Source organism: Gallus gallus, chromosome 3 (assembly GCF_016699485.2).
Source record: "Gallus gallus isolate bGalGal1 chromosome 3, bGalGal1.mat.broiler.GRCg7b, whole genome shotgun sequence".
NCBI classification, from domain to species: Eukaryota; Metazoa; Chordata; class Aves; order Galliformes; family Phasianidae; genus Gallus; species Gallus gallus.
In genome coordinates, this window is record NC_052534.1 from 61,071,959 (window position 1) to 61,097,389 (window position 25,431).

At 37.0% G+C, this 25,431-nt stretch overlaps 1 long non-coding RNA gene across 4 annotated transcripts in view; it reads left to right on the forward strand.

Moving 5' to 3' along the window:
* The window catches only part of LOC107053070, a 56,431-nt gene that overhangs the window by 14,084 nt on the left and 16,916 nt on the right, over nt 1–25,431 (forward strand). Inside the window, exons 3-6 of one of the 4 annotated variants that reach the window (XR_001466017.2) lie at nt 5,257–5,335; nt 9,911–10,068; nt 17,960–18,022; nt 21,195–22,735. This is a non-coding gene — a long non-coding RNA (uncharacterized LOC107053070). Of the gene's footprint in view, nt 1–5,256; nt 5,336–9,910; nt 10,069–17,959; nt 18,023–21,194; nt 22,736–25,431 lie in introns of those variants that run through there. The other 3 variants (XR_001466018.4, XR_005858174.2, XR_005858175.2) reach the window with 3 other exon arrangements.

Consider the following 25,431-nt stretch of genomic DNA (forward strand, 5'->3'; position numbering starts at 1 on the left):
TACTTTGAAGATAAATATACACAGAAAGATAAACACATGCAGACAAACTCACAGAATGGAAAATATAAAGCATTCTATATAGTATACATCTGACCTACACTGACTACACATGCAGAACGTTCAGCTTCCTATGGTTAAATGAATAGTACTAAAGAATTTTAACTATCAGTCTCAATTGAATCTCTTTAAGTTTCCTGAAACATTTAAAACTGTGAGTGGAATCTCATGCTTCCTATGCTAAATTTAATTTGGAACACAAGCTAATGGAAATATAGTTAATTTAAGCCAAAGTTTGAAAGGATTTTGCAATCCGTAAACAATATAAAGTGGTTACAGCCTTGAATATTTAGCCTCTGAGGTAGCATGTATTTGCCTCTATTTTGTGATTGTCACCCTACTCATTAGCAGTAAAGGATTTTATTAGTTTGTTTAAGAACTGGAATACATTCAGTCTTTCCAAATGAAACCTGCTACTAGTGACATAACAGAAATAAGCAAAATAAAACAAATTTAGTAGCATCTTAAGTCTGACAACACTGAAAGTTAGTCATCTCACATGATTCATGCACAAAACACTGCGGATGACAAGGTCCTCCTTAATGACAAAAATACCAGGGAAGATGTGCAGCTTTCAGCTACCATATGATTTTCCCTGCCTTTCAAGAATGAAAGCAGCAACTTTGCTGTTTGTCAACTTCAAATGATCTGGTTGGAAGCTACTACTACTGTCTTTTTCTTCAACAGGACACAATCCCTTGGCTTTTCCTCTCACTTTCATTATTATATGTCAGATTTATTCTAAGCATGTATCTGTCACTTTTTCTGTGGTGTTGCTTGTTAAATGAGATCAGCTGTGGGACAACTAGATGTTTAGAAGCACAGAGCTGTCAAGACAGTTTAAATAATGCTTATGTTCATCAGATCTTCCTGGACACAGTGACTATGTAAAAAAAAAAAAAGGTTTAGGTCCTTTTATAGGAGTATGTTAACTTAGGTGCTTTAGTACATTATTTGCACTTAAACTAGAGGTTCTCTTTCTGTTAGTATTCCAAGACACATTCAATTCAGAAACATATATATATGTATATATTCTATAATGTATCTACTGAGAATATGCTTTATTTTTTTTTCCCCAAAAAAGAAATGAATGGGTACAAGTAAAAATAAGATCAAAAGCACCTATTTTGCATCTAGTTCAAGTCCCACTGAGTTTGATCTTCTTTTAAATTGGAAGCAAAATTAAACCTGCTTTTGGATGGATAAATAGAAGAGTATTGTGCTGAAACTGCTGAAAATTTAGGCAGGAGAATTGAGGTATACCATTTTGGAACTTGGACGTTTGTTTAGACTAACATTTTTGCTTATCAAGGGTACCTTTCACTTCCTTGTTCCTTTACCTCACAATTAACCACTCAGATTGGGTTTTTGGTTTAGAAATGATACTTTCATTGACTTTAATGATGTGCAGTTCAGTACTTGGAGTTTGTGGTGCATAGCTCATAATGTTGATGATTGTGAAACATTTTTAAGTGCTACTGATTTTTTAACTGCTCACTAACAACCTAGTAGACAGAAAAATTAACAGGCAAATCACACTATTAACAGACATATTCTTCATCAGAAGTGGTGCAGACTGCATTTTATGGTATGTCTTTATTCTTCTTGAAACAAGTGCATGAAACATCGCAACAAGCTGTTGTTCCTCTAATAAAAAAAATCTCTCTCTGAGATCAAAATCAGGATTAAGTAGTTGTTCTTAAAATCCAGCTTCATACAGCATAGCAGAGTTGCCAAAAAAGGCATAAAATTCAATATAACCAGGAAACTTGAGGCAAGAAAAAAATTACTTCATTATGAAATAAGATATATCAGGACTTTGTCATTAAAATGTCAAAATATTTGAACTAAGAGAACGTAAAGATTAATAAATTATATCAACCTGCCAAATCCTGGTATGCAAATGTTCCAAGAAGAGAGATGGTTTCACCAAACAGCAGGAAATAAGTAAATAATAATAATTTTTTTTTAAGTTTGTTTTAATATCAGTCACAATTTTGTGCTATGTATAATTAGTTTCAATCAGATTTCATTTCACTAAAAAACTATGAAAAATTTATCAGCTTTAAGATTATTCTGCTGAAATTGTAACCATGCAAATGTATTCTTGATAAATTATTTCCAATTAGTTTCTTATATAAATGCTGTAGTTCAAAATTAATGTGTCCAGTTCCAAATGTGGTAGCTACTACACCTATTTTGCATGTCCTACCCTAGTCTAGTCTAAATACCTGGGAGACAAAACTGTACTTTTACAACAGTTAAAAGTAAATCTGATGTCAAAATGATAAGGTTTGAAGGGGTTGATGATATATTGCGTAGACCAAAATATGAAGTTGGAAGACATAGAAGAACTTTGGGACAGATCTCGTACGCTAAAAATTTGCCTATGTTTGCTTTCTCTACAAATTGTATAGTTGATTTTCACCTTAAAATCACAGATATGAAACTACTTACATATGAAATCAATTATTTCTTCCCTTAATATTGATAAAATAAATACAATTTTGAAGTCAATGCTGTTCATTATATGGCTTTTGTCTTCTTGTGCTTGAAAATTATGTTTTATTACCTATCTTGTACTTTTTTTTTCAGGCCAGAAAAACTGGTTATGCTTGAAAATATGCTTGCTTTTATAGTTTAAAGCCTGATATTCAAGCTTTGAATCTTCTGAATGTGTTGCTTGACCCTGGGCAGTTATCTTTTCCCTTTACTGTACCTTGCAAGAGCCATGACAAGAGAATGACTCTCAGAACAGAGAATATAAAACAGATTTAAATACTTAACATTTTCCTTCAGGCATCTGGCTCATTCACTTGTACTTAAATACAGTCAAGGAATTCTTGAAATATTTTAAAAGTTTACATTTCAGGGGAAAGGCAAAATAAGAATTCCTGTGACAAAATAATAAAACACCAACTAAACAGCATTTTCCCTATCTGGATGTTTTTTCTCCTCCCTGCTTCATCTTGCATTTTCTGCTGCAGAAGGAAATCCATTTGCAGACATCTCAAAAGGGTTCCTACCCCTTCAGCATGACACTGAACTAACAAGAAAACTACTGTGGGCCTTATCCATAATTCACATGGGTTTGGAAAATACTGACCCTGGACAGTAAAGCCACATGAAATTTTGTACATCAAAACATTCTCAATTCTGTTATAAATGCCTCTTCTGCCATAAACTTAATGCCAAATATACACTAGGAAATAACTCATTTCAGTGCATATTTAGACACATCGGTAGTATTTTGTGGTAGTCTCTCATTTGTTGTGATTTTTATTCATTTATTTGTTATCTGACAGATATTTGTATGTAATTGTTGTAAAGCTCTTTAAGGCAGAATTATAAGAGAACAGATGTTGAGGACTAAGAGGGCTTCAGTTTTATTCCTGTTACGAGTAATGCATGTTGTAATAAACATATCCTTGCAACATAGTTGTTGTCATGGCCTCATGGCTATGCCCTTTGTCCTCTGACAGAGCTGCTGCAGAATGTGGGAGTGTGTTGGGATAGTGAAGTGTCTCATCACCTGACTCCAGCTCAATGCTCAAATGTTATTCGTAAGTCAATCACACTTCATAAAACAATCTGGAGGAATTGCTATGGCCAATCCAAGGAGGAGGTCAGACTTGATGATCATGAGGCTTCTTCTGAGCACCCATAGTATGAACCCAGTTCACTCAGAAGGTGACAATTTTCTTGTCTTATTTGGGTGACAAACTGGCACACAGCACTGCTGGGAACCTATTCCTTCAGCAAAAGCTGTGACCTGGGGTTAAAATAAATGGAAAGGAATTAGGATGCAAATTATAGAGGTTTATAGTCTATCACTATGCATAGTTTGTTTTCAGCTGAAAGAGCTACTAGAACTGAAATACATTTCTCTTCTACAGAGATCATGGTCTTTTTGCAAAACTAGTACTTATTTCCATTTCACATTTGTGATTTAAGTATTCTAGAGCTAATATTCATTAATCTGTGAACCCCCCTGTCCTAGAAAGAAGGAGCACTAAACAGGAATCTTTTGGGAACACTTTCTGCCAAGAGTATAAATGAATTTATGTGGCATCATTTAATAGCTATTACTCAGAAGACTTTTAGAAGCCATTAATCATGCTTGCAAATCCAAAAACTCCAGAATGGAGTTCTTCATTCTTTTTCCCTCCCTCCAAGTTCTTTATTCTATTGGTGCTGTTTCTTGACAGCAGTGTGAAAGCAACATAATATATTGTCTATGGAGCACAGAAACCTTATATTACATTCAAACATTAACAGTGATGTCAAGAACTATGAGACCTAACTGATATTTTTAAAAGCAGAAATATTTTCCTGATCTTCAAGAATGAGAGAGTACAAAGAAATCGAAAGTTCATGGTAATATAAAAGATTTAGTTTAAATGTCTCAATGATCTGTGATTCACTGGAGGAATGGAGAATTCTGTGGACCAGCTATTTCCTTGGGTAGATCTGAGACACTTGGGATCAATGCAGGGCTCTCATTTTTTTCACTGTTATTTTTTTCCCCCTCCCTTCCTCCCCTACCCTAGTTCTGGGTTTTCTATACTTTATGTTTACATTTTCCTACCTTGCAGAAATCTTTCTTATTTCCCTTTAGTACTTCCCATTGTTTTGCTGAGCCTGTTCACCTACTCCATGTATTTTCACAAAGACTGGTAAAGCAAGTATAGTATCTCTTGGCCAGAAGTCTGCCTGGAATGTGTAGCTAAATGTAGATGTACACACTGGAATATATGGAAGAAAGGAAACTATGCCAATTAAACTATCAGATGATGAACTCTACATTTCTTTGCAGGCTGACATTCAGGATCCTGGGTGCTGAAAAACAAGATTCAGAATATTAATTTGCTTAGGAGATGTTTTATGATAGCAGACCAGTATTTGTTTGGTGCCAGGGCTGTAATTTGAGGCAATATTGCCAATAAATCTTGGTACATCATTGAAACACAGAAGATAACTGCCTCTACTGACATCACAGGGAGACAGACCTGAAGGTGTATTTGTTGCTGCTGGTCTTTTCAAATAAGAAATTGCTTTTAAATTATCCCTTAGATCCTCTCTGATCCTCAGAGTGGAACAGAAAAAAATTCCCTGTAGAACCAACAGCAGAAGAAAGATATCCATAAGAAAGGAATGTTTATTCACTTTTACCTTTTTTTTTCTGTTGTGTCCCCCCAGCTTTGAGGAATGGATGAGCAGTTCCTTCCCTGCACTCCAGAACATGATGACTTGCAGCAAATATTTTTCGTCTGCAATGGTAATAAATGTCTTTGAAGGATCGAGGGAAGAGCTACTGATAAAATTTATGTGAGACGACTACTGTACCTTCTGATGTTCCTTGGTGAAAGGGATTTTCATAGATATTTCCCACTCCTCTCACATACCTGAACCTCTAGTTGGGGATGGGGGAACAAAATCCCAGGTTAAAGGAAATCTAGAAGGATCAACCCTTTCTTATCCCCAAAGACAGTGCACATCATTTTACCTGCTGAGGGCTTGAGCTTTTTATTCAATGAGACATTCACTTAGCTTCTCCATGGACTGCTGTTTTGTCTCTGGCTCATAGTGGTGACACTGCATCTCGTCACCTGCAGCCTTGTATAGGTTCAGTTGGTTCGAAAAACTTGCATATGGTGTTCTTTCTGCGCCTGTGTGAGCATTTGTGAGACTCACTTTGCAAAAACTTTGTGATATTTCAACATTGCTGTCATCCTTTGCAAGGCATTGAAGCCAATAATCAGCTCCATACACAGTTCTGTGGTCACAGTCCTCTGATTTACATGGATGAACTGATAGAGATACTCTTCACTTCATAGCATGACAGCTGAGCGTTGGCTGCCTAGAACATGGCTTGCCTTTCACATTTTGACATTATGGGCAAACATGATAAAATAGAAGGCATTGCTTTTGGAGCAGCCCACGTAGTTTAAAGTGTGAACCCAAGTCTGTGATTGAACCTCAATGTTTTCAGGCAGTGGGTTTGGTCTAAATTCTGCACTGAAGCTTGCTCTTAATAGAGGTCTCTGCAAATCCCAAACTGCAGGTGGCCATGATTGCCTCCCCAAATCTTCTGTCAAACATCCTATGATATTCTAAGTGAAGATGTGGTAGATTGACTAGGCTCCTTTCTAGCAGAGTCTGAAATATCACAAACTGTGTGCAGCTGGAGAACAGATGTTGTCTTGCTGGAAAACTGGTTGCAGAAATCATGGTTTGGCTTATTTTTGGAACTCTGTTCAACATAGCCTTTGAGTATTTTCTGGCTTCTCTTTACTTTTATCAGTGAATACTATAGTTTTACATCACACATTGGGTTAACTTTTGCAGTCAGTTGCAATTGCAACAGGTTCTAATCAATGGTGCTGAAAGTGTCATAGTCTTAAAAAGCAAATCTGACTCCAGATATTTCAAACCTGCCATTTGCTGCAAAACAGAACTAGTCATGTGGGAGATGCCTTGGGTGCATAAAGTTCAAGATCAAAATGATAATGTACCAGTGAAATTTAACAAGCTGTGGCAATTGTTCATAAAACAAGACCAGGTCCATGAAGCTTCCTATTGCCTTTGTATTACACATAAATATATCCTCTCCTACATGCACGTATCTATCATATGAATATCCTTTACATGTCCTTCATATTTGTTTTATATATTAAGAATATGCATGTATCTTTACAAAATTGTTAACCCTTAAAATAACTTTAGTATCTCCATAGGTATGAATTAGATTGCTTATTTTGGTTTCTTCTACTTAATCTGGGAGTGCATTCTTTAATAATAGCTCACTCTTAATGAGTGCAGTCATCCCAAACTCATGCCAGAAAAAACACTGTACTGCAGTGTTCTCTCATGTATTACATTCATTATCTGACTGAAGGGCTGCACTCCTCCATACAGTTACACTGAGGTCGAACATAAAAATGTGTAAATGTGTGTACTTGTAATAGGAATATGCTTTGAGGGTTAGATCTGTTTAAACGAAGGCAGAAATTATCTCATATATTTTTGCCAAATCTTGATCTCTACTTTAAAAAGACCAATATTTGCAAAGCATATCCATGGCAGCTATAATAATAAACTGTATCTTAAAGCAGTGAGACAGTCTTCAAGATCCGCCCTGAATTTGGATAAAAGGATAAGCAGCCGGAGACAACAGTGTGTAACAATTGTTAACTATAAGACAAACAAATTAAAACTATACAGTAAATGAAGTCATAATATTTCAAATTAACTGCAAATGTTCAGCACAGTTTTAAAATATGGAAAATAAATTAGATAGGCACAATTTGACTTGTTTTGCTATCCCAAACATTTGTAGTTGATTTTTATGTGATGAGGTTTGTGGGGTTTTTTTTTTTTTTTAGTTTAATTGAATAGGATCTGTGTTTTCCTAGGGATGTCCAATGCCCTGGCAAAGGCTCAAGGATCATAGAATCATCAAATCACAGAATGTCCTGGGTAGAAAAGGACGCAAGACATGTGGGGCAGAAAGACTGAAGAGCTGGGAGTTGGGCTTGGTGTGTGCACATGTATGTAGAAAGACAGGGTGATGGGAAATCTGTGCAGTGGTATGCCTGTTGCATTGCTTAGATAAAGAAAAGACATTTCTCTAAGCCCAGCACCACAAATCTTTGAGGTCCAAATACCAAGAAATCATCAACAATGAAGTAAGGGAGCAGTTACTGATTCCTAATGGACATCTTTCTCTCTGCAGCTGAACTTAGTAGCTGTGTACAAGTTGAAGAAAAGGTTTCTTTCCTCCTTGCAATTGCCCTGAGCGTCTGCAAGGAGGTTTTGATCAAATCTTTCAACCACTTCATAGAAACTGAATCATGTCTGAATGATACTCCTTTGCATTTCTGAAACTAAATAAGGTCTATTGGGCTAAATTCTGTCCTAACAGACATCTAAGTTTTTAGTAAGATTTCTTATGTTATACGTTCAATAAAAGGATTCATTCTACCTTCCAATGGCTACACCTATCTTAGTAGCAGGTAGAATTTCTGTTTAATGAAACTAGCTTTGCTTTTGAGGTAGGATGCTCTGTTAGTATGAATGGGGGCTGCCATGCACTGCTTGACCTTGATACAATTTTTAATTCACTTGTTCCAACTGAGCAATAGAATCCAATTAAAAAAAAAAAAAAAGTAAGTATTTCCTCACATTAAGGACAAATTCTCAGCGTGGGCAGAGACTAAACCACTGCTAGTAAATTGGTGGTAGAATTCATCCTGATATAAAGAACAATTTCATTTTGCCTATATTTAGACATCCTTTCCATTCAGTAGCCATTCTCACCAGTATATCTATTAGAAGAATATGGAGGCAGTGGACTTCTGTTCTTTCTACTTTAATGTGGGATTGCCTGTTGCACTATTTGTATGGCAGGATAGCAGCCCTGTGATTGTGCCAGGCACCTATACATTGTGTAGCTCTAATTTCAGTTTCCCTTTTATAATCTCTCAAATTAGTGAATAAAGTATGGCACTGTAAAGTAGGTACTACTGATTCTTATTTTACATATGCGCAAGGAAATATCAAGAATTAATAGCCAGGCTGGGAATTCAGGATACGGGTTATTGATTGTACCTGAATGACACTTGGCACAGTGGTGGGCACTGAGGTATCTGAAATAAGTTCAGTAAACTGCATCCCAAGTGGTGCCAGATATATCACTTCCAAAAGCATTTGTCTGCTATATAGAAATGATAAAGAAAATCTATATAGTCTACCTAGTGCTCAGCAAAGCCTTCAATACTGTCTCCCACAGTATTCTCCTGGAGAAGCTGGCAGCCTGTGGCTTGGACAGGTACACTCTTTGCTGAGTGAAGAACTGGATGGATGGCCAGGTGCAGAGGGTGGTGGTGAATGGAGTTAAATCCAGCTGGCCACTGGTCATGAGTGGTGTTCCCCAGGGCTCAGTATTGGGGCCTGTCCTGTTCAATAACTTTACTGATGACCCAAATGAGGGCATTGAGAGTATCCCCATTAAGTTTGCAGATGACACCAAGTTGGTCAGAAGTGTCAGTCTGCCTAGGGGAAGGAAGGTCCTGCAGAGCAATCTGAATAGTCTGGGTAGCTGGGTTGAGGCCAGTGGGATGAGGTTCAACAAGACCAAATGCCAGGTCCTGCTCTTTGGCCACAATAACCCCAGGCAATGCTACAGGCTGGGACAGAGTGGCTGAAAGACTGTGTAGAGGAAATGGACCTGGGCTGTTGGTCGATGCTTGGCTGAACTCATGTTCAGTGTGCCTAGGTAGCCAAGAAGGCCAATGGCAACCTGGCTCGTCCCTCTGTACTCAGCCTTGGTAAGGCTGCATCTCAAGTAGTGTTCACTTTTGGGCCCCTTACTACAAGAAAGACATAGAGACCCTGGAGCATGTCCAGAGAAGGGCAGTGAAGTTGGTGATTGGTCTGGAGCACAAGTCTTATGAGGAGTGGCTGAAGGAACTGGGATTATTTAGTCTGGAGAAGAGGAGACTCAGGTGTGACCTAATCGCACTCTACAACTACCTCATGGGAGGTTGTGGTGAGGTGGGGATTGGCCTCTTCTCTCATGTAACTGTAGATAGGACTAGAGGGAATGGCCTCAGATTGCGCTAGGCGAGGTTCAGGTTGGATGTTAGGAAATACTTCTTCTGCAAGAGAGTGGTCGGGCACTGGAATGGTCTGCCCAGGGAGGTGGTGGAGTCACCGTTCCTGGAGGTGTTCAAAAAACATTTAGATGTTGTAATGAGGGACATGGTTTAGTGTAAAATATTGGTGATAGGTGGATGGCTGAACTGGATTATCTTAGAGGTCTTTTCCAACCTTGCTGATTCTATGATTCTAGGAGGGCACTGACATCTGTCAGAGGGAATTTTCGATGAAGGGGACTGACCACTCACAGCAGGCAGTGAGCAGAGAAGAGGCAGATGCAGCTCCATCCCTGTGAGGTGCATCCACTGGCAGTGTACTGCAAGACTGTGAAGATGAAGTGAGGCCTAAAAGGTAACCTCTCTGTTGTGAAAACTGAGAGGAAATAAAAAGATGCAAGTTGCTAGTGCGTGTCCAATCTGCCTGTAGTCCTTGGGAGGATGACAATTATGTGATACCCAGAAGAAGACAGAATACATTCAGGGTTTCTGGATGTCTCCAGTAATACAGGCTGATGGAGAAATGAGTTCCTCCTCCTGCTCTGCTTCTCACATGCCACCACAAGAAAAGATTGTCATTTTCTGTTTGAACTGGACTTATGTGACTTAGATTATATCTGCCCAATGTGTTGTGAATTTGTTGAAGTGTGTTTAAAGACATGTTGGCATGTCCAGCTGTTAAATGAAAAATGTGTTTTACTGCCGCACTGTAGGGGAGCCTTAGAGAAGTGCAGTCAATCTCAATTAATATGAAAAGGATCTAGCCATGTGTATACTGAAAAAGGTTTGCTTTCTGCCATCAAAATGCTCCCCAGCTGGATATTGTTAATAAATAATTGTCTGGATACACTTACTACCGTACAGTTCAAAATATTCACATTTTATGGGTAGTCAAACAAATTAGGAAGCAGAAAAATTGGAAGATCTGAGTTACCATTCCTGGATATTTCAAGACATTTTATGTAAACTGATGATACGAAAGATGACTACTATGGTTGTACATGAAATACTGAAGTTCTCTAGCTGCTGCCTGCTCTAAAGGGACTTCTCTGTTTAAATCTACACAGAATTTTCCTCAGATTTCCTGGTTTGAGGGTTCAACACCTGAATCTTTTGTTATTTCTTTTTCTAAAAGTATCTCTTGATATAATGTAGTGAACTATTGATCCTATTACTTAGAAACTCATGTAAAATCCTATTAAATGTTACTGCAGTGCATTTTATTTAGATGAAGGCTGTGTATCATAGCACAACAAATCTGTGTTTCCTTCAACTATGAAAAAATCTAACCAGTAAAAGGGAAGTAATACACTTAATATTGATCCACTTCATTACATTTTACACATACAAACATACATTATAATTATTTTCTAGGCCCTTTTTGTTGTGCAAATTCTTTTCATCACAGCTAGGATATCCAAAGATGCTTAAAGAACTTGGATGCTCAAATTCCATTTGTTTTTCTCCACTTGCTTCTGCTTACTGCAGAATTTTTGCAGTGGAGAGAAGTCTGGGAAATGTTTAACAGAGAGCTCACCTCCAAAATATTATGCTCACTTTTTTTCTTCTCTTAGATTCCAGGAGTTCAGAGCATGGAAGGAATTTGTGCTTAGTTGATGTTTCCAAGGTTTTTGTCTGAAAGACTTGAGCAATTCCTCCCTTCTTAGTATTCCAGGACTTTCTTTTGGTTGAACTAACTTTCTAGCTGGCGATTTAAGATCAGTTCTGTGAGTCACCCCGAATCCACTCTTGAGCCTCAGTATCTAAGATGGAAATTAAAAGTAAAAGCCTGATTTTATCAGCTGAAATCAGAACTCAGAGTGGTTTTAATTCCAACTCAAAAGTTCAAATTAAAATCAGGTCCAGACACAGGCATTTGAGTTATAAACACTTCTTCATCTGTAACCTAACAGATCTTTTGAGGAGATGAAAAGGTCTTATGAAAGACAGGCCTAAGCTTAGCTAAATGGTCAAGCAAAATATTGTAAGATGGCCCTACATGTACAGTCTGAGCTATGGCTTTTGTTCTAACATATCAAAATAGTATTTACAATCAGCTGCACAGCCGTAGGCTAGTTAGCTTTCTTGTGCTGCTAAGTAAGCTGGGCTAGGACTCTTCCAGTAAAAACTGAAAGGATGGTTTAGAAAATGAATAATAGCAAGGAACAGTGATCCACTCCAGTCCTGTCCACAACAATCCCACTCTACATATATCCTCTGGTAATTTAAAAATATGTTGTGTGATTTCTGGTGAAATATTCTGTTTGACTGTAGATAGGCTGTAGATATAGGTTTTTCCACAGAGTCATCTGGCTCACACGGCTTGGTATGAACAATATAGTTAAATGTAAGAACCTGGATCATAGAATAGTAGAATATCCCGTGTTGAAAGAGATGCATATGTCCAACTCCTAAAGTCAAGGCAGAGAGGAAGCCCTGCAAATGGAGGACTGAGAAAATGTAGTAACAACAAAAAGCCTCAAGGGAATGGCAGATAATGATCTGAGGCTTAGTTATTAAAAATAAAATGTATGATCACATTATGTATGATGTATTGTAATACGTATATATAAAATATAACATGTATATATGTATGCATAATATGTATATATATGTATATATACAACACAATATATATATATATAATATGTATATATAATGTACGATCATATTATGATTACATATCTCTGTACGTGGACACAGTATATTGTCACTCACTATCAGTGCCAGGTTAAAGACTAAGGTTCCTTAGAAACTGGACTGTAGCTTATACAGAACTGTGTTGTGCCCCATGGATACACCCTACAGATGAGGTTCATTACAGGCAGTAAACTGCTTAAGCTATTTAATTGAAATGTGCTTTTTGCTGTAGTTAGGTAATGACCTGTTGTTCTGAATCAGCCACCCACAGGAAATGAAACAGTTGAGTTATCCACTTGGAGATGGAGCCTTGATGTCGCTATCACCTTGGAGATAATACTGCAGTGGTCAGGGTGCAAGAATAGGACATCATACTTTAGGGTTAAATAATTTTTGTGAAAGCACAGTAACTTTAGAATAGGAGAACATTCTGGTCATGGCATTGCACACCTGAGTTGTAGTAATGCTTCTACTCACAGAATGGTTAAAACTGGAAGAGATTTCTGAAGATCCTGTGTTTCATTCCTCCTGCTCAAGCAGAGACAACTTGAGCAGGTTGCCCACGAACATGTACAGGTGGCTTTTGATGGTGTTAAAGGAAAATGACTCCATAGCTTCCCTGGGTAACCTATGCCAGTGCTCCGTCACCTGCACAATAAAGAAGTAGTTCCTGATGTTTATATGGAATGTCTTATGTTCCAATTTTTGCCCATTGCCTCGTGTCCTGACACTGAAAAGAGCTTCACTCTATCTTAATTGCACACCGTCTCAAGATATTTTATAAACATTGATAAGTTACCCCCAGAAACTCCTCCAGGCTGAAGAGTCCCAGCTCTCAGACTCTCTTCATAGGAGGAGTGCTCGATCATCTTGGCAGTTATGCTGAACATTTTCCAGTACATCCAGGTCTCTCCTGTACTGGGACCTCAGAACAGAATTCCACATGCAACCTCACCAAAGCAGAGGTGAAGGATCACCTCTCTTGACCTGCTGACAATACTTTGCCTAATGCAAACAAGAATACCACTAGCACTGTTAGTGACAAGGACTACTATTAACCTCTAGGGTACTCCACTCATTGTTGGCCTCTAATAGATTTTGCACCAGTGACCATTTCTCTCTGCATCTGGACATTCAACTACACGTAGTTAAGCTCATATATAATCCTCTGTCAGGGAGAGTAAGCAGGGCCTTATAATGTTAGTAAGAACACTCAATCAAAAATACTTTTTACTCATAGGTCCAGGGCTTCGATGTGAAGCATCTTTGCTTGTGAGTTCCAGGCCATGAGGGACACCAAGGTATAGACTCTGCTGAGCTCTGCTGAGGGTAGAACCCTGGCAGGAGCTTCTTGGGCTGCTGCAGACCAAGTCAGAGAAGAAGAGCTCACGTGGGCTAAGACACAACTTTCTTAACTGATTTAAATTTTAGACTCCAATGTTCTATTTTTTATTAGCCCACAGATTATATTAGTCCATGTTAAAGAAAGGTCTTTGAAACATAGAGGCTTAAACAAATATCTTTGAGAGAAATGAAAGATTTCCTTGGATATATGTGCTTGTTTAGCTGAATTTTACACATGAAATACACATGCACTGGACTTGGTCTGCAATGGTTTATTGCCCATCTTGGTCTGCAATGGTTTATACCTATCTAGCAGCAAAATGTTATTGTTCAGTGAGATTATTCTGACTGATAACCAGAGTTTTAAAAGCAATAACAAGGAATTAGTATGTTATTGTAGAAGAAAAGTTTTAACTTTGCAAGGCAGGAAAATTCTTATCTTGCAGAAAAGTCTATACATAATTCTGCACCTGTCAAGAAACAAATTCAAAATTCAGTTGATTTTAACAGTAAGCTTTCAGATTTTGAAAAAGGGATTTTGTTTTACTAAATATTTGTCTCAGAAATATGCAGCTAAAGAAGAATTAAGGGAACAGTTTGTGTGTGTTGCTTCTCTGCACCAAACAGAAGAGCATATCTGCTTTACTTTTTCTCAAGGTTTCCTATCACAAACATTCATTGTGTAAAGTGAGCTCTGACACTAGTTGTGTTCTTTCTGATTAATTTAGATACTGTTAATACTGCTATTGTTGTTTTTATGTATAGCTTCTGTATATGAAGTCCTATAAATGTATAGGACTGTGAAAAAAACATGGGCCATTTCTCTATGGTTTAGTGTATGAAAGGAAATGGTCTCATATCTTTGTTAAGAAAAAAATGTCATTGAAAGCAAATAAAAAACTAGAATCTCTCACAAGGGGCACATTTAATTTTGGAAATTAACAAGTGAAAGCCAAAATTATATTTGAAAATGCTCAGTTTAATTAATGTCAGTTTTACCTATTCATATGCAGCAAAAATTTTGACTATTTTGGAAATAGTTATTACCAATAAACAAAAATTTTAATATTATGCTATTCCAACTTATCCATGGCCCTTTTATTATTATGAGTGTTACTGATTAAAAATGTGAGGCAGAAACATGATATAGGTATATGACCTTGATTTTAATGCCATACATTTTGAATATAGATTAGTCATCTCAGCATTTACAAATCAGGCTGAAGTTTGACATATTCATAAAACAACAAACAAGTAGAGAATTGATTCATAGAAGTTGTGGGCAATTAATACACATAGAAATGAGAAAATGAAGAATAGGTATTTTACTGTGAATAAGTCTCCTACAGTAAAGTCTGATAAAACACATAGACATTTTGTGTAGAGATGTTTTTTGTTTCTTACTTTCTTTCTTTTTTTTTTTTTTTTTGCTATATACTAGATCTGAGATTATTATTCCTGCAGGAAAATTTATAACCTACCTTCAACAAAAGTAATGTCATTCCATAAATTAAGTTCAAATCATAATTTTCATTCAGGCTATGCTGTCTTTAACTGGTAAACTCCTGGCAGCCTCTGAGGAGTCTGCAGTGCTGCTGCCACATTGCTTTTGACTTAAAGGAAATAGCCATGAATCACTTTTATTGATGATCATGGTTGTGTAGCATCTCTATAGCTGCTGCCTTCATAAATGAGGGACAAAAGAGGGTACATGTTTTGTGTCTTTTTATCTTCTGCTATTCATGAAACTGAGTGAGAGGAAAGAGAACAACTGGAGTGATTCTGTGGTAAGTGAAAGAGATCTGGATCACATTTAAGTGAACAGATAAATCTTTGCAAACCACAGTAAATGTTGAATGTTTTACCAGTTCTTGGACTGTGATTTCAAAACTTGTCTTTAAAAGGTTTATTTTGTTTCATAGGTCTTCTCAAAATTAATCTGGATTAGAAATTAAGCAATTTATGATTTTAGTAGATCTTCAATTTACTCTAAAAGGAACAGTTCCTTGTTTTATTCAGGAATATATAAATTACTAGCTGTGTTCGACAGTTATATAAATGATAGCATTTTTTATAGACTCACCTGTGATGCTAATTAGAATTTATCTGCTTATTCTATACATGAAGAAGAAGTTACAAGCACGAAAGAAACTGTCACAGAACTGAAACCGTCTGAATCTCTCATTAACAGATTCATAAGTCATAGTTCATGGTCATGCCATAATTCTGTTACAGGATAGAAAACAAAACTGTCTATCTAATTTGTAACAGATTTATATCTTCACTAACTTTGAATGTAACAATGCTGGCCATAGGTGATTTATTTATATCAGATTCAAATGATCATACTCATTTTCATCTTTCCAGATAAGGCATATAACAACTTATACCTGTGAAAATATTCTTAACATCTTCACTTATTAAAACAATGTATACAACATCATCTTATATGTTTTTCCAGACTGGCTCATTTTATTGAAATGAATGGAATTTTACTGTTGACAAATGTATGTTAAGACAAATCCTTGTTATATATTAAACAAGGGAAATTTGACTTTGAGAAGGAAGGGCACAGTCAGAATTATGATGAATCTTTCATCACGCTGTATGATATTGTGCATTTGTATTTTGATCCTTGCCTTGATAGGCTTCTATGTCAGTTACAAACCAAGTGAACTATGTTAATCAGCTGAGTTTGAAAGGTCACAGATGTTAAAATTAGATAGAATAAATTGAATCTCTTTTTAGTTTATAATGACTAACTGATGAGCACACGTGTTCATTTTTATTTTTATTTTTTTATTAAAGCAAAGACCATAGTATGGTACATCTATGTTTCTAAAGAAATGGGCTCAGCCAGTTTTTCCTAAAAGTATCTATACTATTTTTGTTGTGTGAAAGAGCTAAGAAGAATTTACTGACCTACTTCCTTGTTTCTAGGTGACAAAAATGAAGCAAAGCATACACAGATCTGGGCTTTAGAGTGAAGCAAAATAGTTGCCCTCTCCAGAGTACAGAGGCAAGCAAGACTTCCTGGATCAAGGAACATAAGATAGCCATGACAATCTTTCAGCTTTGTCTATTATCTGGCATAGGCAGACTTGTTTCTTTCCTCTTAGCAGAGTATGAATGCCATACATTCCGTATAACTGGCATGAACTTCAACCCAAAACTGCATCTTCTGTCCTGCTCACAGGACTCTATTCTACCATGCCCTTTCTTTGTTTTGGAATCAAGAGGCCCAGATGAGTCAACTTGGTCCTTAGCTAGAAAACCCTTTGCAGTTGTGTTCCTGGTCTCGCTGGGCTTATGTCTCTTGTGTGGACAGGGTAAGACTCATGGTGTATGTACACCCACTGTGAGAAAGGTCAAGCCTCCTCTTCCAGCTAGGGCCTTTTCTGGACAGCACCTATAGTGTCATCTCCAGTGCTGGTAGGGATTGTTGCAGTTGTGCGTCCTTTCTTTTGTCCCCAGTTCTCCTCTGGGACCAGCAGATGCAGTCTGTGGTTCTTAATTACCCCCTTTGTACCCTTTCAACCCGTGTCTGACCCCTCAACTTTCACGTTGGTCATGAGGTGTCCTCCTCATGCTTCTTTTCTCAGAAGCTTTTTACCAAGTGCAGATGGTTAAATATTGTTGTTAGGCCAGGGAAGGAAAGGAGCAGGCAGTCCCATCTCCTAATGCATGTAGACCTGTGGCTCCATCCCAGTGTCATTCCTTAAGGTGATGGAGGACTCCAGTAGAATCCCAGCTGTGGAGACCTTTACTTCCCTTATGAAAAAAATAACCACAGAACTAAACTCCAAACCAGGAATTCCGACATTTGTCCTTCTCATTGCATATGGCAACAACGGCAGCGACAAGCTTGATTCTTTTGGACTCTATTGGCAGTTGCCTATTATATCTGTTTCTACTTCCCTTTCCTAGTGCAGAATTGGGCAGCCTTCAGCTCTCATCTGTAGAAAGAAAACATGCAGTTGTAAGAAGCCTTGAGTCAGAAGCTGTGGTTTTTGAAAAAGTATAATAATTCCCCGTGTCATCTGAACACAAGCTGACAGGACAGTCCTGGATAAGACCTCTCAAAGAGTAGATGTTACTTCCTTCATCCAGCACCATCTAAATTTTCATGTTTTATATTAGTTATATTATATACACTAGTTTTATATTTCTGTTGTCCTCTTTCTTATGTTTTAATTAAAAATATATAAAAATAAAGTTTTGTTACTTATATACCTTAACTATATTGTATAATTTATATGCAGCCCAAGACAATTGGTCTTCACTCACTGTGGCCCAGGCAAGCCGTAAGGTTGGACACTCACAAGGTAAAAGCAAATATTCTTCTGGATAAATCCTGTTTGTTGTTTTTCTTTTCCTATCTTCTGCCAGTAGCATAGGACAGAAACATCAAAGCTACTTTTATCAGATTCTTTGCCATAATCATATGCAGGAGTCATGGTAGAACAGTCGTAGGACCCTTTTGAAGCCTTTTTTAAACACCACTATGTTGAGCTATAGTGTACTGAAAATGCTACATGAACAAAAATGTGCCTACTTGAGAACAGAAAGTCATGAGGATATTGCAGAAGCTGGTAAGTAGGAAACAGTTAATGTTAGCTGAAAGTCATTATAATACCTCTCTGGAGCTGAACATGTGATGAGTTATGTCTGATTGGTAGATACGCATGTTCGCAGAATGCTTTTGAGACATTTTGAACTAGAAACAGAAGATGAAAATCTTTGGAATTGTTGGAGGATTCATCTCACATGGGGTGGTTAATATTTAAAATCTGTTTCTGCCATTCCATTCTTCCAAGGGAAGGAGATTAACCACTCTATTTGAGTCAAAGCCTCACCTATGCAAAGCACCACAAAAATGTTCATCGTTATGTATTTCAGTGGAATACAGCCCAAAGTACCTTTGGTTTGTGTTGGCACTGGCCTCACAGCAGCATGTTTCATGCCCTGTGTGCTGCAAGAACCAATGGGGATCCCCAGGGATTCTCAGGACAAGATCCTATCCCAAAGAGAACCAGCTCACTAACATCACTACTTATGACCTCCAGGAAAAGTCTCCAATCCCTGAAACAAATTTTATCATCTTCTAGATGAAAATAAATTAGGTTGAATTTTGTCTACAGTAAAAGGAAGCCATGAGCTGTAAAGTATAAATTGATCATAAGAAAGTTACTGAATACACAGAGAAGTGTAAGTTCCAGGAGGAAAACATAAAAGTGTAAAACAGGGACTATGTAATCAGATTTTCTTTTATTTAGAGACAGCCTTAATTTTTGAATCAGAGGCATGGTTTGCTGTCTTCTGTGAACTAATGAAGTTTTTGTGTGCCCATGATGGAGACAGTAATTTAACAGTTTTCTGTCTTGCCCTCAGTCTAGTCGTAGTACAAAGAGCAGAACAACTTCCTGAGAAATTGGTTGTGCTTGTGGCACTGAAGTGTTCCTTTTCTTTCCCCAAAACAACTTTTATGTGATGACTGGGATTTTGAAATCTATGCAGAGCTGACCCAGCTCTCCTCCTAAATGTCACAGGAAGTGCTGTAACCCTCTTCTGTGGTTAGCCTCCGACACATACAGGCTTTGGAAACTCTGTAAAACAGCAGAGATTTCCACATGAATCAAAAACAAATGCAGTGTCCCAAGAAAAGTTTCAAAGGTTGGACAGATCTTACATGTCAGAGCTGAGTGTTACTTAGAGGCAGGAGGTACAATGTCTTGCAGCCTCTCTTTTCTCCCCGGGAGCACAGAAGAGCTGGCAGACTCTTTCATGCATTGTAGATGAAATCATGACCCACTGACGTTAATGGGAGCCATGCCACTGGCTGAGATGTAGCCAGGGTTTTACCCTCTGTGTGTGTATGTCATCCAAAACTGGAGATGCGCTGAATACTCTCTCCATTTTATTACCCAGAATTCCAGATATTGCCTTTGTCCTATTTCATTCTCATCTTTCCAATCTACACTTTTTATGTGGCTATTAAAATATCCTAACAGTGCACCACTTAGTATCTCTTTATATTCATATTTTCATAGTCCATTCCATCTTTTACTGAAAACAAATTTGTAAATAAATGCAAGAATTGAGTATCTTAAAGGATATTTTCATTTTTGGTTGTGATTCACCTGAAAAGCTGGGAAGTCCACACAACAGGACTGAAGACAAATACATAGAAAGAATTCCTTGTTCTTCAGGTACAGACTCAAAATTCTGCTGCAGGGAGAAGGTACATAGATGAATTGGATAGAAATGTGTGAATCAGGCAGTTTTTCCCTTCCAAATAGTGACAGTTAAAGAGAGAAACTAAAACATAAGGAGGAAGCCCTTTTTTCCTCCAGCATGGTCAGTTTTATTGAGGAGCTAATATAGAAACAGATAAATTAAATTAAGCAAGTTCTTCTTTCTTCTCATTCTTTTACTGTAAATTGTGATATATCATTATAGATTTCCCTCTGGTGCTTCAGGGACAAATAACACCTGTGATAAATAATTGTTTGGATGAAGGCAGGACAGTTTCTCTGAGACATGCCGAACTTTTTAGGGATCAAGGTTGCTTGCAAAGTTCCAGCTCAGGTGAATAAAAGCTGATTTTAATCTTTGGAAGATTTTGGTCATTTTTCAAGCACCAATATTTATAGTGCAATTATACACATGAATAAATGGCAACTGGCCACGCATAAGTGGATGAATGCAAAGACCTAGCCTCACTCTTGCCAGAGCAAACATCTGCACCACATTATCAGTGTCTGAGAGCACTTCTGTTGCTGTGTGTATCTCATGACTACTCCAGTTGAAACTAGGGGGTGAAAGGAAAGAAGAACTGTTTATTTGTTGTTATTGATTTAGTTGGATGGAAAGGGTGTTTAACAACTTACTCTTGTTCTTATTTCACAGGCATAGTGATAAACAAATCAGGGGAAATATAGTCTACTACAGGCTTCTTTCTTGAGTTGCAAGAGAGGTTGCCTCTATCTCAAAAGACTATGGAAAAATTGTCAGTCTTCTAAACCACAAGGGCTCTCTTGCTTATGGAGTTAGCAGTGTGAGACCAAAAATTTCCAGGGGAAAATATGATGAGTTAATAGAATCTGTTGTTTTGAAAAAAAATTGAATAATTACATGCAGAAATGACTTAGAAATATTTGCTAATAATTTTTGTGCATTAAACAAAGGTAAAATAATATTTGAATGATATTCAAAATAGCTTTACTAAAGTAATAAATGTTTATCGGTGTACAAATATATTTATTAGAATACTCTTATCCGAAAATAAATTCCCAAAGTGAAGAAGAGAGAGTTGGAAAGGTTAGGATTAGGAAACACAGAATTGTGTTGGCTGTCTGTTTTGAATGAGAATAATCTTTCTATGGGACACTGCAAGTTACCTTTTTTCTTCCTAGGTATACCATTTGCTATGATCTAAAACAGTGGGGTCAATGGGTTTCCTCAACCACTTCCTTTTCTGTTGCCTTTATTGTACAGGGAATTTGGAGAAGTAATGATTATTCAACACCGAAGGTGCATTTAGAATGACTGTAATCAAGGCGCATGTCTCTTTTCCTTCAGAAAAAGAGAGACAATGAGAAAGAAAGAGAGAAAGAAATTAAAAAGAAGGAAACACTTGTTTGGAAAAAAACTTGCTGCTTTAAGAATTTTCAATTCAAAGTACTAATCTAATGAAGAAAATTGTAATTACTTGTACTGTTGCGATTATAACCCAAATAACCGTAGAATCATTTACACTGTAAAAAACCATAAAGATCACAAAGAACAATCATCAACCTGACCAAGTTTGATGGTGCTTTGTATTAATTATTGGTACCTATTCTCACAAGAGAAAGGTATATTTATATTTTCATTGGTCAGGATAAGTTTTTTTGTTTATTATAACTGCTTAAGATTTACTAGATACATAGGGAGACGGTGATTACTCTTTTGGTTCAACAACAAAAAAGAGCCATTTTGTCCTAGGTATTTTCCATAAGCCATTCTTGTAATATTTCAGAACAGAGTAAAACTTTCACATCTTCAGAAAACTTGTGAGTCTCTCTTTACCTTCCCATGAAGTGTTTTAGAGTGACATACTGAGAGTTCCCACCTTAACATTACCTAGTACAGAAAATATCAGTTGGACAACACTGAATCATAGAATTACCAAGGATATAAAAGACCACCAAGATCACCTCCAAATTCAACTGTCCACCTACCACCACCATTTCCACACTAAACCATGTCCCTTGGTACTGTATCTAAATGTTTCTTCGACATCTCCAGGTATGGTGACTCAACCACCACCCTGTGCAGCTCATTCCAGCATCTGACCACTCTTTCAGAAAAGAGTGAAAGAGCTTTCCACAGTGAAAGCTTGCTTATAAAAAAAAAACCATCACATTAAACAGATCATTAATTAATAAGAATACACATCACAGTGAACTTGTTTTAGTAGGTCACTAAAGGCTCTTAAAAAAATTGAGGTATGTTGGAAGAACGACAAAAAATCCACTTGCATATTAGGAAACTGACAAAGTCTATTTTCCCATAAAAACCAATGAAAGACCAGAAAACAATAATGCTAAGGCACAGCTGTTGCCTGGACTGCTTGCACAGCTTCCTGTCAGAAGCAAAGCAAACCAGTTAGCACATTCTAGCCTTCTGTGTCTTAGATGAGAGTGACATTTCTTTTTGTAACTAGGTAGGAGAGGAATTGAAAGCAACCAGTGATGGGCTGATTATACTACTTTTACCAAAAGTGGAGAAATTTAAAGATATATGTATGCTGAGTGTACTTTTAGAAATGCTATATATATAAGTTGCATTCAGAATCTTCTGCAAGGCTAAAAGGATGTTTAGAGTTACAATTTAAAAACAGTGGGATTTAGTGCAACAGGTTTTGGCAAATGAATCACTGCAGTTCCTACAGCTGATGAATTAATGTAGACCCAACAGACTAACATGTACCATGTGTTTGCTCTGGCAGCAAATATGGAAAAATCATTTGGAGAAAAATTATATTATTCAACAGATTTCTTCTTGTGTTTTGTTTTCTGTTTTACCCTTCCTTTAATTGAAATCTCAAAGGTAGGGTTTAGAGAATTCTTCTGATTACTGCCACATTCATCATGTTGCAAGAAACTAAAAATACTACTTCATGATTTTTTACATATTGGGCTGTGTGATCATAGTAGGTCCCTCAACTACTAGAACTAAACATCATTCTTCTACATCCCATCTTGCGGGTAAAAAAACAGGTGGGTATCAGATCAGAAAATGCACAGCAGTTTTTCTATGGTTTCTAACACTTTTGCAGTAGGAAGCTTTTGAGCATCTGATTTACAGAAGTTCAAACATCTATTTTCAAGATATTTTATGGAGTACTATAAGCAACATTAACAAACTCTTTAAATTAGTGTTATGGAGACAAGAATATATGAATATCTTTTAAAGTCATAGGTTTCCAGATCTCATTGTATTCAGCTGCACAATTTAGGTGTCTCCATGCCTGCAAGGATGAGAAGGACAAAACCTAAATGAAATGCCTAAATGAAATCTGCAAGTTCACTGTGTTTTTTCCTTGAAAACACCTGTCAAACGCCGTTTCTTTTTAAACAGAAATGATGCTGAAAATGGACAGATGCCTGTTTTTAATAACACCTTGATGTTTTTTTTTCTTTTTAGACTTCTCCTTTTCTTTCTTTCGTTTTTTTCATCCTTACTTTTCCTTCTTTCTAATTCCTTGCTTCCTTCCACTCTTTCTCCTCTCCCTCCCTCCTTCCCATCCACTTTCTCTCATTTCTTCCTTCCAGTATAATAAATTCTGAAATGTAAACCAAATATCCCTGGCAACATCAGGTCTCTCTTTTCTATAGATTGGGTTACAGAAACACTTTCTACTTCTCTAACTGCACCAATTTTTTTTTGACCACGTCTACATACCATAGAAGCTACAAGGCTATTCTTGTACATGAGAGTTTAAATTAAACTGGATGTGTCAAAAAAAACCCCACCTCTCACCAAGTTATGTGAAGAAGCTAATTTTGTTGTGACATTCTATGAATTTCTACCAATGTTATTATGCAGGAAGTAGATTTCATTACATTAATGCCTTTCAGTTCTAAGATTTTTAATGGATGGTATCTTTTCAAAACCTTATTGTCTTTCCCAATCCTTTTAAAAGGTCTCATTTACAAACAGTAAACAAATAAGTATTCTTTTCCATGTGTAGAACATTTTAATTATTTTTTAGCAGTTAGGAAAGTATGCCATGGAGGACTGGGGTAAAGTGAAGGGAAGAAAGTGACCTCTAATGACCATCGGGCCTGCATTCCCTTTCTTGTGTAGTATTTCCTCTAAACCAGCAGCTGGCAGTATCCATAGAGAAAATGTTCTGTCACCATTCATTTATTCATTCTTTGTCCTTCTCTTCGCACACGTCAGGAGGGATCTTCTGGAAATACCTAACAGAGTGAATGGCCAGAAGTAGATGCTTAAAGAAAGAAAATAAAAAATAAGACAAGTACAAAGCAGGCTTTTGTTTCATAACTTCCAACTTAAATCACCTGCAGGCCAGGGTCTCCATCAGAATCTCTACTTTTCTATTTGAAGTTCTTGTTGTTATACCTTCTTGAGGTAAGAAGAAAATTGTTGTCAAGTATGGTGGAGTAGTCACCTCCTCTAAGGCCACGATCAGAATAACCACCTCAGAAAGGCCAAGAAGTCCTTCTAGACTTTCATTTGCATTTGCAGTTGGGAGCTCAGATCCAGGACAGAAAGGCAAACCAGAATCCAAGAGGGCCTCTGGTTACCAGAGTCTGAATTGCTCTTGCATAACATCATGGTGGCTGCTTGAGAGCTATCACTGTCAGAAGACGTCTGAAGATATTCATTTCCAAAGGCTGGTTTCAGTCAAAGCTTTCACAGCCTTGTAACAATTTTGCTTAATTTAATTTCCTTTTGTTTAATAGAATTTCCCCTCTTTTAATCTAATTTCCTATGTTGTGTTTTAATAGAAGATGAAAAGTAAAAAAAAGAAACACAATGTCAAGAACAGGGACAAAAGAAAGAAATACACAAATATCCAGGCTCTTATGATTAAGTAAGTTATAATTTACATGTTTGGTAAGACTGTGGACAAGCAAATGCCATTTTTTTGCATTTCTTTTTCTGTGCCTCTGTCTGTGCACTAAGATAGCTCAATACCGATGTCTGTGTTTTACAAGGACATGAAAAAAATGCAAATATCTTGTCCTGTAAATCCATGGAGTTTTATCCAAAGTAGCAAGTCTCTGACTAAGGAACTGATGTCACATGCACATTCCAGAATGAAACAACAACCTTGCTAACGTTTGTGCCCAACTCATTGTCTTGTCTGCTCCAGCTGGTGTTGGAATATTGTTCATTATATAAAAAGAGGAGATTATTTCATTAATGGTAGAAGAGGGAAAAGCATACCAAAGCTAGCCAAAGAAACCCCTAATTTGCTAACACAGTAAGACAGTAGTTATAATGACAAAACAAAGCAAGCAAGTAAAGAAACAAAAACATGACAAAACCAAACAACAACAACAAAAACAAGTAGCTGTTGTCCTATAAGTACTAGAAAATGTTTAGACTTCAAAAGAAAGTTCAACATAATAATACTGTCTAGATATTTAAAACATCTGATTTTAGAAAATGTTTTTCTCAGGAACAAGCAAAAAAAAAGAAAAAAAATCAGTTGTGG